The sequence below is a fragment of the Musca domestica genome, unplaced genomic scaffold (assembly GCF_030504385.1).
Source record: "Musca domestica strain aabys unplaced genomic scaffold, Musca_domestica.polishedcontigs.V.1.1 1, whole genome shotgun sequence".
Lineage (NCBI taxonomy): Eukaryota > Metazoa > Arthropoda > Insecta > Diptera > Muscidae > Musca > Musca domestica.
The window spans coordinates 8,013,791-8,031,577 of NW_026712114.1; the positions used below are offsets into that span (position 1 = coordinate 8,013,791).

General features: G+C 34.5%; 1 protein-coding gene across 1 annotated transcript in view; it reads left to right on the forward strand.

Moving 5' to 3' along the window:
- The first annotated feature begins 225 nt into the window (after positions 1 to 225).
- LOC101894763 (dopamine receptor 2) overlaps positions 226 to 17,787 on the forward strand; it is a 112,667-nt gene continuing 95,105 nt past the window's right edge. Inside the window, exon 1 of the mRNA XM_059118536.1 lies at positions 226 to 1,135. The gene's annotated coding sequence lies outside the window, so the exon portion shown is untranslated. The remainder of the gene's footprint in view (positions 1,136 to 17,787) is intronic.

The following is a 17,787-nucleotide window of genomic DNA, read 5'->3' on the forward strand; positions in this document are numbered from 1 at the left end:
CTGAGCACGATTTAAAATAGCCAACAATACCAACAAAGGATCGAAAATAAATTCTAAAATAATAACTTTAAGCATATTAAATTCCCAAACAAACTTTCGCCAAAAAAAAAGAAAACAAAGTACGCTTGTGCAATATTTTTCCAGACAGTTGTAATTAAATAAATTTAAAATAATATTTTTTTCCTATGAATCAAATCATATTTATTTCCAGACAAACCGAAAAAAAGAATAGAAAACAAAAAGAAGTATGAAATGAAATGAAATAACAGAAAAATACAAAAGAACGAAAAAAAAAAACAAATACTAATAAAATAATTTGAATTCGTGTGTTTGACAACAAGAAATAAAAAAGGACAAAGCCAAGGAAAAGTGAACAAACAAAATATAAAAGATTCAACTACAGTGGCAGAGATATCGTTTCAGTCAAGAACAACAACAACAGTAATAATAATAACAACATATAATTTGTAACAATAACAAACACATTTATCATCCGTAAAAACAACAAGAACTACAGCAAAATATGTAACCAAACTGGAGATTTGAAACAACAACAAGAAGGATAACAACATCCATACGTCCTTGCATTCCAGGCAGGCAGGCAGGCGGGTGTATATATGTGCCGACACCATAAGCCAGCCAGTGTTGGTGATAAAGTGTTCTGGTGTTGTGGCAATTGTTTTTCCATGCGGCCAAACAGATATTCTCCGGCTGTCTTTTGTGTGTTAATGAAAATCTCTTCAACAAAACAACAACAACAAGAACAACAATAGAAACAACCAACAAAAATAGAATATGATAATAAAACAAAACCAATAAACTGCTGCCCAAGTGTGGAGACATTCAAATAAGTGTATCCTTGAACTTGCTGGCATTTGTAAACAGACGCCTGGCCGAACGTACTCACATGTGTGTGAATATTGTGCCAGCATTTCCGTTTTGAGCGTGTGTGTGTATATTTTTTTGGAAACATTCAACTTAGTTCCTACAACTGCTTGTGTTTGTCTTCTTCAGTGCTCTGCATTTTCTAATAAAGTTGGAATTTATGAATTTTCATTTTCATCTGCATTTGAATTCAAATCCGAAATGTTTCTTGGCTCCGGTTCCTAGATTTTCACGTGTCTTGCAATCAATGGTAAGTGTTGTTTACATAGTATGTATGTATGTATATATGCGTGTGTGCACATTTGTTCATTTTGTATACCCTACAGAAATACGTGAAAGTAGTATCCACGTGTGAGTTAAGTTTGATAAAAACAGGTTAAATATTTAGCGGGATAAAAAAAAATATAAAATTATGTCTAACAATTCTCATTTCTTCATTAATGGAGGAAAAATTGTAAAAAATACGTGTGTATGTGTTTATAGAACTTAACGTTTTAGAACCTTCTATGAAAAGGTTTAATAAATTCGAAAAAAAAGAACATGTTTTCCTGTAGAAATATTGAAATCGACAACATAGGTCCACTATTAAGTACAGGTCCCATATAGTGCTACATCTTGATTTCGGTACTTCGCAGCTCAAATTTTTCAGAAGAATTCGGGCTTTCCTTAAATAAAAATTCGACCTACAATCTTTAAGATCTTTCGCTAAGGAATATTTCCCCCAAAATATTATGGACGAATTTCTATAAAAACATAAAATAATTGATGGTCTCTAGGATGCGTTAACCGATTTTGTTATTGCAAACTTTATATGAAAGGTGACGTCAATACCAAGGTTTCTATGGGCACTGGTTCATAAGTTACACATATTCGTCATCTATTTCGATACTTATTTTTATACCCTACACCACAAGGTGGTCAGGGTATTATGTCTTTGTGCATTTGTTTGTAACAGGCAAAGAGAAACGAGATAGACCCATAGTTCCTTTTGATAATCTGCATAGAATCACATTCTGAGTCGATGTATGCATGTCCGTCCGTCTGTCTGTCCGTCTGTCCATGAATTTTTGTAAACAAAGTACAGTTCGCATTTATTGCCCGATCCAGATAATATTTTGCACAAACCACTTGTTTGGTCCAAGGACGAACCCTATTGAATTGGAGATAATCGGTAAAAATTTAGATATAGCTCCCTTATATATCTTCATCCGATTTGCCTTTTATTGTGCACCAAACGTGTAATATCAGCCCGAATAGTATGGAATCTTGCAAATACAACCAAATTAGGCCTGAAAATAAATATGCCAAATTTGATCGAAATCGGTTCAGATATAGCTATAGCTCCCATATATATTTTTCATCCGATTTGTTATATTTGTTACCCACAGCCGTAATATGCACTCCGTAACAACGATATTCAGGGAAATATATCAAATGCTGTTCAGAAATACCTTTGCTATATTTTATCGAGGTCGGTACAGATATGGATATAGCTCCCATATATAACTTCGTCCGATTTACATTTTATTGTGCCCCAAATGTCTAATATAGGATGGACTTTGGCACATACGACCGAATTGAGTCTAGAAGCTAGTATGCCAAATTTGGTGAAGATCGGTTCAGATATAGCAATAGCTCCCATATATATTGTTAATCCGATTTGTCATATTTGTTACCCACAACCGTAATATGCACTCCGTAACAACGATATTCAGGGAAATATATCAAATACAGCTCAGAAATATCTATCCCAAATTTGATCGAGATCGGTTCAGATTTGAATATAGCTTCCATATATATTTTTATCCGATTTCAAATTAATTTTGCACCAAATGGGCAATACAAGTCGAAATTTAAAAGATACAAATGCTTCGGCATATTTAGTCCTTTAAACATTAAGTTATAATTATAATCATAGCGTGTATGATTGAATTCTCCCGTAAAAACTTTTAATTGTTATGCTGAGCTCTACTAAATTAACAAAGTGGTGTAGGGTATCATAAAATCGGCCCCACCCGACTTTAAGACTTTCTTTACCGGTTAATTTTCTATTTGAAACATATTTTTTGAAAATGTTTCAGTGTCTGGCTGATTAAACGCCCAGTCAAAACGGCCGAAGCTAGGATTTTGAAATCTAGCAAGTGGGTCAATATTAGCATATAGGGATAAGATAAGCATTAGTTTTTAGAGATACGAATTATTAGTGTACTAAAAGGTACTAAGAAATGTCATTTATTGTATTCAGCAAAACACATAGAGCTAGCATTCTTAAGTTGGGCATAAGTTTCCCTAATGGGGCGTAGGACAGATGTCCTACGCTATATTGAAATCATGTCAAAATTTGACACACAAAAATTGTTGAAAATAATTTCAAATAGACAGAGCATTTTTGATTAGAATATTTCTGCTGATGTTGCTGTTTTCTTCCGTCCTCATCGTTGACATCGGGCTACGCTACCAGTATCACGGTAACGAGCGATGGTACGAGACATAAAAGATTTATTCACATTTAAATGCTGGAGTGCTCTAGCGATATCCACTTGTGGATTTCCAACCAAATATAAAGAAATGACACTATCACGATTGAATTCCATCATCAAATTCCATTTTTTTTTTGGAAAATGCTCACCAAAATCCTTTTGTACGCTTGTAAGGAATATAATGATCTGTCACTGGAACAATTTTAAAAGCTGTCGGACGAGTGTCGTAGAAATGAATTAGAATTTTAAGAATTCTAAGATTTTTTAAAAAGTGTATGTCGGGCTTGCTGATAGCCAATGTTCGATTGTTTACACATATTTTGACTTCTGGTGTGATTAATCAAATTTTTGACTCTCTATGGAGTAGGTTCCGAAGATATGAGCCAATATAGTCGGACCTATATTATTATCATACATATATTGCGACGTGTCAGGCTTGGACTACATCGACTACCTTCTTCACTTTATATGAAGTATGTGATAATTTTGAGAAAATGTTAAAATGTGCGTGAATAACCAGATATAGTCGACCAAAAATACAGTTAAAAATACTTATATGGACAAAATGACAAGAAAATCGAACATTTATCTCCAATTTTATGGGAAATCATAATGAATGACAAATAAAGGAATTGATAATTGTGACCATTTGTGGGTGAGGTACCAGAAGGGGTTCGCAGATATATATCTTGTGTTAGCAAAAAATTTGAAATTTGAAAATAGTTGGATGCTTATGTCTCTTTGATTAAGCTTTTGTTTTTCAAAATTTGAACCCTATGTGGGGGGGTCCAATCTCTACCATCTTGAACCGGATGATTATTACGGACATTATAATCATTTTATTTATTAAAAAAATTTACCCCTTGGGGGGGAGATATCATAATGAATGGTCCGATCTCAACCACCTTTATAACAGATCTAGTGTTAATAGAAACATTTTGATGTGCCAAATCTGAATGGAATCAGATGAGCTTCATAGATATTTAAAATGTAAACCCTTTGTGGGGGAGGTAGCAGAAGGAGAGGATCGATATATTCCATCTTATCAACATATCTCGGTTTAAAAAAAATATTGGAATGTGTGAAATTTTAAGATATTCGGATCCTTACATCATATTTTATATTCAAAATTTTGACCAATTGTGGGGGAGGCACTTGATGGAGTGAACCGATATTGTCCACTTTCACACCTGACCTAGCACTGACGCATATTTTATGGTTTTCAAAGTTGGAGCAAAATCGGATAATTATTTCTCTTTCTGTGCAGGGGCAGGTACAAGAAGGAGTGGACCGATATTGCCCATCTCCGAGCTCGATCTAAGTTTGACAAAAATATTATGATGTACAAAGTTTGGACCAAATCGGGTACTTCCTTCGAGAGTTTTCGTGCGCACCAGTTAGACAGACAGACGAACGGGCGGACATCGCTAGATCGTCTACAAATGTCCTGAAACGGATTTGGTACAAAGAGACCCAAGGTCTATAACCGTTGTTTCGACTAGGCACGTTTTGAGGCTGAGGATATAAAAAATTGTGTAAATTATAATTTTCTAATTTTATTTTATTCAACACAATACTGACCTCCTCATGTAGGTCTTCTCGCAGTCTCCACTGCCGTCTGCGGAAACCCTTTAATACGGATTTTCTTTTCCTGCAAAATTCTACGTCCATTGTTTGAGTTAATTTAATAAAGTCAAATGACAAAACTTTCTTCAAATTCTTTTCATGCAAATTCAAGGTCTTTCTTGGTTTCAGTTAAGAATAATTTTTCGTTTTCTTAAATACACACACACACACCCATATTCACATACTTTGCAATACCTTTTGGCACGCAAGAAACCTTGCTGGCCATTGTATGGGAATGATGATATATGTATGAATGTGTGTGTGTGCGTGAATGATGCAAAGGATTGTAAAATGGGCAAATTTGTGTTTGTATTAGTGTGTTGAATAAATGTCATTCATATAAATTAAGTTACGTTTAACATTTACATTTTCTATGAATCTCACAATTCAGATAATGTATGGGGAGTTTTTGTGTGTGCGTGTGGCTGTGTGTGTGTGTGTATGTTTTCCGCATGTATTTTTTATGAATATGCAAATCATTACATGGCATTGCTTAAATTAATTTACTTAATTGCATTTATTCAAAATATGTTTTGTTCGGAGAAGAAAGGGAAATCACTTTCGCTGGAAGGGCCAAATTGTTGTGAAGATGAGGTGCGACATTGTGGTATTTATTTATACTAAAAATAGGTCTAGGTTCTTTTCTTTTTTACGCCATTTTTTAACATAAAAATCTAACTAATTTGTATTAAAAATTATAAACACAAAATTTTGCAATTGCAATTTTTATACCCTCAGCCGTATGGCTAGAGAGGGTATATATCTTTTGATACGGCCAAAAAGTGTCTCATCAAAATAACTCTAGGCTCTAGGTCTCTTTGGACCAAATCCGTTTCTGGACATTTGGAGTCGATCTAGTGATGTCCGCCCATCTGACTGGAAGGCTGGCTGGCTATAACTCTCGAAGGGAGTATCCGATTTGATCCAAACTTGGTACATTGTAATATGTTTGTCAAACTTAGATCGAGTTCGAAGATGAGCAAAATCGGTCTACTCCTTCTGGTACCTCCCCACACAAAATATCAATATTTTTAAAGAAAATAATTTACTGCACAGAAACTTTGTAAATTCTAAAATAGGGTGAGATGAAAAACCAGCAACCAAATTCAAACTGCTGTCATTTCTAAGCCACTCGTCCGACAGCCGTTAAAATTATTCCAGTGACAGCTCATTATATTGGTTACAAGCGTACACAAATCATTTTGGTGAAAATTTTCCAAAACAAAAGTTATTCGCGATGGAATTCAAGCGTGATAATGTGATTTCTTTATATTTGGTTGGAAAAACAACAAGTAGCGATCGTTAGAGCACTCCAGCATTAAAATGTGAATAAATCTTTTTTGTCTCGTACCATCACACGTTTCCGTGACACTGCTAGCGTAGCCCGACCTTAAAGATGTGGACGGAAGAAAACAACAACATCAGCAGAAATGGTTCGAAAAGTAAAGGAGCGACTTGATCGAAAACCGCGTTGCAGTGGCCAAAAAAATGGCTCGTGAGCTGAACATATAGCAATATTCCATTCGGCAAATATTGAAAAATGAGCTCGGGGTGAAGTCATTGAAATTCCAAAACGTGCAAGAACTTACACCGCAACAGTTAGAAAATAGATTCAAAAGAGCTAAAGTGTTGCTTCGCTTGGCCGAAAGTGGTGAACTGCCGAATTTGGTTTTCTCCGATGAGAAAACATTCGTTGTTTAGCAATTTGTAAACAAACAAATGATCGTGGCCGCCATAATAGCCGATGTTCGCTCTCCGCTCGTTTTAATCGACCGTGGCATCAGAATAAATGCCGAATATTATCGCGAACATATTCGGGAGGGTGTATTATAGCTTTGGACACGCAAACATTTTGGCCACAGACCTTGGACATTTCAGCAGGTCTCAGCACCATCGCACTCAGCACGCGCCACCCAAGAAAGGTTTCAAAATGAGGTTCCTCGCTTCTTTTCCAGCGCACAATGGCCACCAAAATCTCCGGATACCAATCCATTGGACTATTGCGTCTGGACTATTTTGGAAAGCAAGGTGTGCACTAAAAAATACCAAAGTGTCGATCACCTCAAGGGAGCGCTTCGCCGGGAATGGTCCATAATACCGCAGAGCAACATCCGGGCAGCATGTGACGGTTTCATTGGCCATTTTGAAGGTCATATTTCGAAGGTGACCAATTCATACAAATCTAAACTAATTCTAAAATTTGCTCCTATTTCCGACAATTTAAAACAAATGTAACTTCGTTACAGTTTTTTTATCTCACCCTGTATATCGGTCCAATCCTTCTGGTACCACCCCCACATAGTTTCAACATTTTTAATATACATGAAGCTCATACAACGCGAAATTAACATCCGATTGCATCCAGACTTGGCACATCTTAATATTTTCATAAACACAATATCTGATATAAATAGAGTAGAGGTGGGGCCATTCCTCCTGGTACGTCCCCCACAAAGGGTCAATGTTTTGAATAACCGAAACGATCATAAAATCCAAAATACGCATCCTGTTCTCTTCGTATTTCACACATCCCATTATCTCCACTGACACTAGATCTTCTGTGAATATTATATATATCGATCCACTCCTTCTGGTGCCTTCCCCACAAAGGCTCAACATTTTTAATATTCCCGAAGCTCATAAAATGCGATATTAATATCCGATTCCATTTAGACTGTTATCAAGACTGTAGATATCGAGCCGTTTCTCTTGGTACCTCCTCCCACATGGTGTCAAATTTCGAATAACCAAAACGATTACTAAATCCGAAATAATCATCCTGTTCTCTTCATATTTCAAATATTCCATTATTTCTTCTCACACAATATCTGCTGTGAAGATGGAATATATCGGTGTATTCCCGGTATCGGAATACCCATGAAACATCCGATTCTATTCAGACTTGGCATATCTTAAAATTTCTGTTTACACTAGATTTGTCATCAAGATGGTAGACTTCGGACCATTTCTTCCGATGTGAAAAACCAAACGCTCAAAGAAAGCCAAATAAGCATCCACCTCTCTTCAAATTTCACACACACACACAAACATTTTTGCTAACACAATGTCTTTTGTGAATATGGCATATATCTCCGAACCTCTTCAGGTACCTCACCCACAAAGGGTCACAATTATCAATACTTACATCTGTCATAGCTTGCAAAACAATTCGGCGATTCTTTACAACTTTCGATATCTAATTATTTCTCTCAACCAGAAACCTGAGATGAATATGTATATATATTCGATTTCCTTCAAATTTTGCACGTACCAATATTTTTATCTGTATTAGATGCAGTATGAAAATGGAAAACTTCGGTCCGCCATATTTGGTACCTCACACATATTTCCACATATTCCAAAAGATTTGCACATATCTCATATGAAATTTAGGAAATAGACGATATAGTCCAAATATGGCACGTTGCAATATTTATAGCAGAGTTAGGTCAAATACGAATCGGACAATATTGGCCAACTGCTTCCGAACCTCCCCCACAAAAGGGGCAACAGTTAGAATAATCATAACTCAAGGCTGGGGGTATAAATCTGCCGGCAAAATCGACTAATTTTATTTAACTTGTTATATTAAAAATAAAATAGCTTTTAGTTATTTGCATTAAAAATTATAAACACAATATTTTCCAATTTCCATTTTTTATACAAATATAAAGTAAATATTGCTCTTTAATCCCAAATGAACTTCAATTCTAAGAGAAATTATTTACTTTTGTGTTAAAAACAAATTTAGTGGCATAAAGTGTTATTGTTCATGTCCAGCTCGTCGACTATAAAGTGTTTCACAAAATTATTCTTAGAAAAGCAACAAAGAGGGCAATTCAAAAAGCAAAAAATATGTAAAAATAGCTGTGGTATCATTTCGCATTGTGATGTCAACACCCTCGTCCAATTCTCCCTCGAAACATGAGCGTGTAGCTAAAATCTCTCAAATCAACATGTTTTATGGTTAATTTTACAAGCCACTCACTTGGCAGTGGGTTTTCAAGGCTGGCACTTTTTATTTTGGAGACAAAAAAAAAACAAATTCCGAAACGAAAAAAAAAAAAAAAACAAAAAATAATTGCTTTTCTATTTGTGAGTGACATTTGCAGTGTTCAGCGTTATAATCATTTGTTATTTATAGGATAATTTATGTAGTCGTATCAGATTTATGTAAACGTTAATAAATCATTTTATGAGCAGCGAAAGCGTAAAAATACAAAATAAATATTTTTTGCAGCAAAAAAAAAAAAAATTGTTAACTCGATAAAAAAACAAGTAAGCAAAGGCTACAGTCGAGCGGGGCCAACCGTTGAATACCCTACAACACTATAATAAACGATACAGTTTATATAGGCGAGATACTCGAAAGAATTCCACAAAATATTGTGACAAATAATAAAAGAAAACCATCAGGTTTCGTTCTCTAATTTTCGAACAATAGCAACTTAAACTAATTTGCTCATTTCCAATTTATTGGTAGATGTTGCACGTAAATGGTCTTCCTAGATCTGGAACCAATATTTCCCAAAGACCTATAATCTCTCAGAAGTGGCAAAAGATTAACATTTATTATTGGTTTTTGACTGAAACGCATCTATATGAGATACAGACATTTGACTATATTCTTCAACGAAATCAGCGTTAACGAAATAGTCAGAAGTGCGTCTTTCCTGTATTTGTGAATTCTCCAAAAAGTCACTGGAATGGACACTTTCGAATTTTGTCTATAAAAGTTGGCAATCTCCTTCACACATTGAATATTTTTGGATAGCCATCCAAACTGCTTGGCTTTTGCAATGTCCGGTAACCCCCATAATTACGACCTGCTGAAAATTTTGCAGTTTTTTGGTCCATTTCAACCCCTAAATATATGGCGATCATCTCCAAAAAGAATAGGCTTTTATTCTGACCCTCATCTTATCTCCACGCAAAATTTCGTAAGGATCGGGCCATAAATGCGATCTGTATATGATATCCTGATATCCTAACTACTTAGTTTTGTTAGCTGTAGAAATATTACCAAATATTTAATTCAACATGAAAATATGCCAAAAATATGACAAAATTGAAAAAATATGAGAAAATTTTACAAAATCAATATTTTCATCTTTAGAGAGATATTTTTATGCGATTTTTTAGACGTTTTTTCTTTTCTGCCAAGAGGCCATTCTGAATTAATGAGAACTGTTGAAATCAGTTCAGCCGTTCTCGACATATAAGAGATTTTTCAAGCATATCTTCTTTGATAAACATATATATCGCACATATTTTGCTATATATCCGTTTTGTTGGATGTTAACATCAATGTAAAGATCAGAAGTAACCTTGTCATGGCTTTGTGATTTCGCCGGGATTTAAAATATTCGCGGTTTAATGAAAAATTTTGAATTTTTTCAACAAAAAAGATATGGTCTATTTTACCCGCTAAATATTATCCGATGACCACCCAAATGGGTAGGCTTCTTGCCAGCCCTAAACTCTAGCTACATGCGAAATTCCGCGTCGATTGGTCTATAATTGCGACCTGTAGAGCAAGTGCAAAATCAGGAATTTTTTCAGTTTTTGGTCCATTTCGACCCCTAAATATTATGCGATCATCACCAAAAGAAATAAGGTTCTATTCTGACCCTAGCCCCACCTCCATTTTAAATTTCGTGAAGATCGGACCATAATTGCGACCTGTAGAGTGATTACAAATTAACATGGACAGACGGACAGACGGACAGACGGACGGACGGACATACATAGCTAGATCGACTCAGCTCGACGAGATAGGAAGATCCATATATACTTTCCTATGTGGGAAATCAATATTTCGTGGTGTTACATAATTTTTGGCCCAATCAAACTTATAATACCCCCAACACATAGTGTTGTAGGGTATAACAACTTTTAGGAGATTATTTGTTTTTTTTATTAAAATAACTCAATAGGCAGAGAAGAGACAGTCAAATGTTGTTTTAACCAAACAAGCCTTAGGGTTGCCATTTATAATTGAGTATATGACCAAGATATAAGTGAAACCTGTAGATATCGGACAAATGTGTGCGAGGATGTTATATATACATTTATAAGGCATATAAGAAGTTAAACTTTGAAATTGGATGGAACTACTGTATTAGAGCTATAACCAAATTTGAACCGATTTTCTCAAAATCGTACAGAGGTATTTTTCTGCTGTATGTGGTCTTTCGTAACAAACATCATTGATATAGAGTGCAAACGATGACGTTAAGAAGATATAATTAAAAAAAAAAAAAAAAACAGATGAAACATACATATGGAAAATATAGCTATATGTGACCTGAAAACTATTTAGACTTTATTCTAGCCGGATATTGATCGTATGATCCAAATTTGAACGTATCACAGTAGTTCAGAAATGTATTTCCTGACCAAAATTCCAATTTTTTATCCCTACACAACAAGGTGGTCAGGGTATTATGTCTTTGTGCATTGTTTGTAACAGGCAAAATTATAGTACAATTATAGTGCACAAACCTTTTGCTTGGCCCAAGGACGAACCTTATTGAAATTGGAGATAATCGGTCAAAATTAAGATATAGCTCCGATATATATCTTCGTCCGATTTGCCTTTTATTGTGGACCAAACGTGTCATATCAGCCCGAATATTATGGAATTTTGCACAACCAAATTGGGCCTGAAAATAAGTATGCCAAATTTGATCGAAATCACTTCTGTAACACTCTGTAACAGCAATTTTTGGGGAAATATATCAAATACAGCTCAGAAATGCATTTGCTAAATTTTATCGAGATCGGTTCAGATTTGGATATAGCTCCCATATACAACTTCGTTCGATTTACCTTTTATTGTGCACCAAACATCTAATATTTGTCCAACTAGGATGGAATTTGGCACTTACGACCGAACTGAGTCTAGAAGCTAGTATGTCAAATTTAATGAAGATCGGTTCAGATATAGCTATAGCTCCCATATATATTGTTCATTCGATTTATTATATTTGTTACCCACAGCCGTAATATGCACTCCGTAACAACGATAATCAGGAAAATACATGAAATACAGCTCAGAAAAATATTTACAAAATTTTATCGAGATCGGTTCCGATTCGGATATAGCTCCCATATATATCTTTATCCGATTTCAAATTAATTGAGCACCAAATGGGCAACCAAGTCCGAATTTAAAAGATACAAATGCTTCGGCGTATTTAGTCTTTTGAACTTTAAATTATAATTATAATTATAGCGTGTATGATTGAATTCTCACATAAAAACTTTTAATTGTTATGCTGAGCTCTACTTAATTAGCAAAGTGGTGTAGGGTATCATAAAGTCGGCCCCGCCCGACTTTAAGATTTTCTTTACTGGTTTTGTCATTCAAAAGTTATCAAATTTTGACCAGCAATAACCATTCTGAACCAAAGTACATAGCATGGTTGGTGCTTTATTTAATTCATATTGAAGCAAATGTATTGATAGAAAACATAATAATTAAAAGGAATCTAAAATTTAGTATTGTTACGTCAAGTAAATATATTTTTCTCCATTTTCTTCTAAAATTAATATATAATTTTATGATCAACTATTTTAAAATTTAAAGTATCACCATTTTTCAAAAAAAAAAAATAATAATAATAAATAAATAAAATAAAGTGGGGCCATACCAAAACGGGAATCTATATTTATTTATTTATTTCATACCATAATACCAAAGCCTCCAAAGCCAATGAATAGTATTAATAATGTAATTATGCTCCAAGTAGAAAATAATAAATTAAAACTAATTATAACTAAGTCAATATATTATCAATATCAATATATATCCCCAGCCATAACTACACAAAAAAATTAAAAAAAATATTAAAATAAATAAAGGCCGTGATAGCAACAAAACAACAAGCCTTAAATAAGTGTACATACTCAAAGGTAAAATTACTAAAACATTTACTGTTTTTAACAGACATTTACTCTTTTTAACAAACATACTAATAACATACAGTAGATAATATGATAATACGATCAGAATTACAATTTTATACTACAAAGATTGTCATTTTCCCAAATTTGAACAATTTCGTGGGTAAACGAGACTAGGATTATAAAAATATGTGCGCTATAGGAAAACATGGACCTAGATATTCTATGTTTTGTCACCGGAGCTAGAATCCATTATGAACTACAAATACTAAGTTTTAGACAAATCCGTGAATATACTTTGAGTAGTGTTATTACTATTCAAACTGGCGGCCAATATTGTCCATTTAATATCTGACTTAAGTCTGATATTAATATTACAAAGTGCCAGATTTGGCATGTAATATTCTTTTGGAAAATGTGGAAATGTACAAGATGTATCAGGGGACCGAAGTTTTCTACTAATACTGACCAAAATATTGGAATGTGAAACATTCAAAGAAAATCGAACATTTATTTGCAATCATATGGGAATAATTATTAATCAAAATGTTGACCTTTTGTGAGAGAGGTACCAGATCTCTGTTTGAGAGAAACATTTAGATATAGCCACTTTGAAAAGAATCACCGACTTGTATCGCATGTTAAAAAGGATATATTTAAAATTGTGACTTTTGTTGTTAGGTTAGTTTAGGTTAGGCTTAATCCCTTTATTATTGTTTTTTATAAAATCAACGTTTGTTTATAAGTTGAGAATGATGTTAATGTTTACCAGGGGGTAAGGCAGGGAATGCCTAGGTTTCGGAAAGAGCCACCAATCCTCATCAGTTCCCTTGTTTTTTTTTTTTTTTTTTTTTTTTTGTCTGGGATATTCTTCCCAGAAGTTATTTTAAAAATAACTTCTATGACAAAAAACATATTTTTTTACCCAAGTGACGAGATCGTAAGCTCAATAGAAGATGAACCAAAGAAATAAATAAAACTAAAATTCTTTTGGAAAATCTTCTAAATCTTACAAGCGCACTTTTAAACATTTTCATCTTTCTCCACTTGTTATGCTTTCGTTTGCCATGAACGAAGTAGCATAACCATGTAAGTTGGTTTTGTTTGTTACAACAAAAACCCCTTCGTTGGCCTAACCATTTTGCAACAACAAAATACTGTGGCATCCCGAACAAACAAGCCAACATAGTTCTAAATTGTCACCCTTTGAGAGTTACAAGGAGAAGTGGACCGATGTCTACCATCTTCACATCAGATATTCCGTTAAGAGAAATATTGGAATGCGTTAGATTTAGAAAAAATCTAATGCCTTTTTCGCATTTTGGTAAATTTGACCCGTTGTGGGAGAGTTACCGGAAGAAGTGGACCGATATTTCCCATCTCCGACCTCGATCTAAATTTTATAAAAATATCACCCGCCAGATGGAGAGACGGATGGACATGCCCAGATCGACTTCAAATGTCCTGATACGGATTTGGACAAAGAGACCTCGAGAGATTCACAAGAAGCAAATGCATCCTCCACATGTCACTGTGTAGTATGGTTTTTGGGCTGGAGGAATCATTGGACCTTTTTTATGAAAATGAGCAAACAACCAATAGTGTTCAATGTCGTTAAATGATAACCAGTTTTTTTCTTTCCTAGAATTGAAGAAATGAATGTGGAGGGCATGTCGTTTCAACAAAACGGCGCCACATGTCATACAGCTAGAGAAATAATTGCTGCATCAGTCATTTCCCGGTGGGGTTATTTCGCGTTATGTAGAGCAGAACTGACCGCCTATATCGTGCAATTTAACACCTTTAGTTTTTTTTTTGTTTTTTTTTTTTTGAGGGGTATGGGTTACTCGAATAAGCCGACTCAAGCTTTAAAGAGGAAATTGGCTGCTGCATTAATGAAGAACCGCAGCATTAATGCAAAACGGTCATTGAACATTTTATTAAAATATCGTGTGTGTGCCAGTAGAACCGCGACGGCCATCTGCACGATATATTGTTTCTTGCTGAACCTCATTCTGTCTAATACCAAATTTCAGATTTCAAGCACTACCTGTTCACCCAATACCAAATTGTACCAAATATAGTACTATTGAGAACTTTTCCTGCACAATATTAAATGGTACCATTCAAAAAGTTTAACACTAAAGTTCGAATGTCCAAAAACCCTTTGGTACATCCATTCATGTACTCCATCAGTGACTTTCAATCCAAAATTCCACCTCATTCCGATCGTCCAATTAAATTTTTAGTATATTTTAGTACGAATTTCCAAAGGCCCAGTTTTGTCGTACTCCTATGCACCATGACTGCCCTCGTTGAAAATTTCAAGATGTTAGCATCAGGCGTTTCGTCTGGGCATTGATTCTCAGCCAGTCAGTTATTCCACTACTTTTATGTATATAGATTGAACAATTTTATATTAAAGATATATATGAACATCCCACTTTTTCGGGTACTTTCTGGTAACCCCCATTTAAACGGACAAAATTTCAAAAAAAAAAAAAAAAAAACTGGTAGTTCGAAATGGACAGGGGTTTCCGTATGGTAGAAACACCGAATTGATTGAACTGAAAGGCACACGCAATTGTGTAATTCTAAGAACTTAGTCACCAGATGGAAATATTGAATATCGGATTCCGGATCGGAATTAATTATATAGGAAAATATACATACTTGGCTGTAATAAAATCTTGAAGAAAATAAATGAGAAATCTTCGCAATAACATTATCACATTTTAGCATACGCATTAAATCATAACCTTTCTTCTAAAATTGTCACTATCATCCCATTGCACAGGGAAAATAATTTTTGAACATACGAAATATATTCTTTAACGAAGTAAGGTCTTAGTCGATGCAGCCACATGAATCTGACAATTGTAATAGCACCAATATTCTTACAAATTACAAAGGAGACAAAGTTTGGCACAAGTACTTTTCTCCTGCATCTTTTTTTTAATTTTTTGGTAGTTGCAATCCCAAAAAAACGGCAACCACCGCCCCTAACTCAACCTCCCTCGCTTAGAGTGTGCCGCGAACGAACAAATAAGTGTTGCTTTAAGTTTTTCCCAAGTATTGGAAATTGAAGTAGAATCGCTCTCAGCATTGCTGGTTCTGGTGTTTGCCTGGTTAGAAGTTATCTATCTCCAGCAAGCAGAAAAGTTTTCTTATTAAATAAAGCGGTTTCCACTTCAGAAAACCATTCAAAATTCTTTTTCACAATTTTTATAATTTTTTTCTTCGTTTCTCCACTCTCCTGGTTGTTGTTATTCACTTTCCAACGAGTTTTAGATAAGTTTATACAAACGACAACAGCTAACCAAAAAAATACAAAAAAAAAAGGAAAAAAATGTTTAGATAACGTGGTGAGAGAACATAAAACTTTTCCAAACATTTTGATTTCGTTTACTTATTTCTTGTATTTTCTTTGAGGGGTGAAAGAAAAAAGTGAAATCATGCCTAAATATAATTTATAGCAAGAATTTAAGGTATTTTTATTTATTTTCCAGAAATAGGTTTGATTTTCCTTTCGATTATAAGCACACGAGTACAGAGAAGAAGGTTCTTGGGGGGTTTTCTCAGGCTCTTCCTTTTGTGCTTGTAGCCGGTTTTGTTTTTAAATTTCATTTCAGTTCATTGACTGTAGCAAGTTTTTGGAGGAGGATGATGTGAAAAACTTTTAATTTACTTTGTATGGCATCGAATACTTCATATTAATATTGAAAATCTAGATTCGTAGAAGAAAACGGACAAAAAGTTTTTTCTACACTAATCAGCTTTTGATGTTGTGAAAAAAATGTATTTTCTTCAACATTTGTTATATATAAACTTTTAAACTTTTTATACCCTACAACACTATGTGTTGGGGGTATTATAAGTTTGATTGGGCCAGAATTTATGTAACACCTCGAAATATTGGTTTCCCATATAGGAAAGTATATATGGATCTTCCTAGCTCGCCGAGCTGAGTCGATCTAGCTATGTATGTCCGTCCGTCCGTCTGTCCGTCTGTCCATGTTAATTTGTAATCACTCTACAGGTCGCAATTATGGTCCGATCTTCACGAAATTTAAAATGGAGGTGGGGTTAGGGTCAGAATAGAAGCCTATTTCTTTTGGAGACGATCGCCAAATGTTTAGGGGTTGAAATGGACCAAATACTGAAAAAATATTCGGATTTTGCAGTAGCTATATAAGTCGCAATTATAGACCAATCGACGCGGAATTTCGTATGTAGCTAGAGTTTAGGGCGGGGAAGAAGCCTACCAATTAGGGTGGTCATCGGATAATATTTAGCGGGTAAAATATACCATATCTTTTGTGTTGAAAAAATTTAAAATTTTTCATTAAACCGCGAATATTTTAAATCCGGGCGAAATCACGAAGCCATGACAAGGTTATTTCTGACCTTTACATTGATGTTAACATCCAACAAATCGGATATATAGCAAAATATGTGCGATATATAAGTATGTCTATCAAAGAAAGATCTCTTGTATGTCGAGAACGGCTGAACTGATTTCGACAGTTCTCATTAATTCAGAATGGCCTCTTGGCAGGAAACAAAAAACCTCTAAAAAATCTCATAAAAATATCTCTCTAAAGCTGAAAATATTAATTTTGTAACATTTTCTCATATTTTTTCAATTTTGTCATATTTTTGGCATATTTTCATTTTGAATTAAACGTTTGGTAATATTTCTACAGCTAACAAAACTAAGTAGTTAGGATATCAGGCTATCATATACAGATCGCATTTATGGCCCGATCCTTACGAAATTTTGCATGGGTGTAAGATAGAAGCCTACTCTTTTTGGAGATGATCGCCATATATTTAGGGGTTGAAATGGACCAAAAAAACTGCAAAATTGTCTGCAGGTCGTAATTAT